The sequence below is a fragment of the Herpailurus yagouaroundi genome, unplaced genomic scaffold, assembly GCF_014898765.1.
Source record: "Herpailurus yagouaroundi ecotype Mexico unplaced genomic scaffold, PumYag 162, whole genome shotgun sequence".
NCBI lineage: Eukaryota > Metazoa > Chordata > Mammalia > Carnivora > Felidae > Herpailurus > Herpailurus yagouaroundi.
The window spans coordinates 58,666,929-58,668,594 of NW_024412403.1; positions in this window are offsets into that span (position 1 = coordinate 58,666,929).

Sequence of the window (1,666 nt, forward strand, 5' to 3'; positions counted from 1 at the left end):
TAAAATATTAATATATTAATTAAAATATTAATATATTAATATTAATATTAAAATATTAAAATTATTCAAAAGGGATATGCTGGAAAGAAAAAGTTGAGATGTGTTCACATAGAAGGTCATTTAATGGGTCTCATCCAGATGCTTATCATGCTTCAAAGATGATTCCCCTTTACAACCCCCAGCCTTGTCAGCCCATGTTTCAGTGAGCTAGGCTTCCACTGGAAGTATATGCGTTTTCCTAACTCTTCCTTCAGGAATTCAGACTCTGACATCTTTGTACAGCTTCTCTATAGTTATCCTCTTTTCCTCCATTCTTACAGCTCTCATCCATTGTGCAATCTCAACCTTTCTCAGCTTTCTGTGATATTCATTTGTTCATTCACCCACTCATTCATTTACTCATTCATTCATTCACTGTTCCAGCACACATGATTGCACACCTGCCAAGTTCTGCTCTAGGTGCTAAGACCAGGGCAATGAACAGAACAAATAGAAACAGAGGAGGGGAGAGACAGTAAACAACTTAATTTTTAAAACAATTGTAAGAGAAAGATAAATATAAATGAAAAACAAAGTAGGGGAGGGAGTTAGAAAGTTTTGGGGGCATAGTGTTTACAATTTAGATAGAGCGGCCAGGGAAGGCTTCACTGATAAAGGTGACATTCAAGTAAAGGTATTCCCCCAGGAGGGCCATGCGCCTGGGGAAAGATCCTTGCAGGCAATAGGAGCAGCAAGTGCAAAGGTCCTGTGGCAGCACGCTGTCCACCCCATTTAAGGAAGAGCAATGAATGAGTGAGGGCAAAAGAGGTAGAGGAGGTCTGAGAGGGAATGGAAAGTAGGCACTGGATCAGGCACTACTTTGTGGGGCGTTGGAAGGACTTGGACTTCTCTTTGCATGAGGTAGGAGCCATTGGGAGGGGTCCCCAACAGGGGAGAGATATAGTCTGCTTATGCTTTAACAGGATCACTCTGGCTGCCGTGTTGGGACCAACCGAAGAGAAGCAAGGACAGCATTGGGAGTCTAGTTTAGAGACCAGTTAAAGCATTTAATGGAGACGTGTGGTGGCTTAGATCAGGGCAGTGACAGGAAAGCTGGTGTTTATACTGAGGGCATACCCTCCTCACCATCTGTCCATGCTCTGATTCTGCCCACGTTCTCTAGGACTGAACCCCTTTCGAAGAGTCCTCTCCTCAGGTCGCCCTCTTGCTCAAGAATGTGACAATAGCCCCTTGCTGACGAAATCATGTTCTGTTTTCTAGTTCTCTAAACTTTTGCGACTTGGCATTCTACCTCTCTGCTTTATCCCTTCCCACTTCCCAGCACGTGTTTTCCATTCCCACCCGCTAATGTGCTGTGCCCCCCACATAGAATGCCTGCTGTTCTAACCTTTGCCGGGAGAGCCCACACTCTCTTCTTGCCGGGATCCTTTCCACCTTTTTCTTTCTTCTTTCTTTCTTTCTTTCTTTCTTTCTTTCTTTCTTTCTTTCTTTCTTCTTCTTTCTTTCTTTTTGAGAGAGGGAGAGAGAAACAGAGGCCGCAAGGGAGTGAGGGGGCAGACAGAGAGAGAGAGAAAGAGAGAGGAAGAGAGAGAAAAGTGGAGCTCACCTGTTGTGGGACTCGAACTAAGGAACCATGAGATCATAACCTGAGCTGAAATCAGATGCT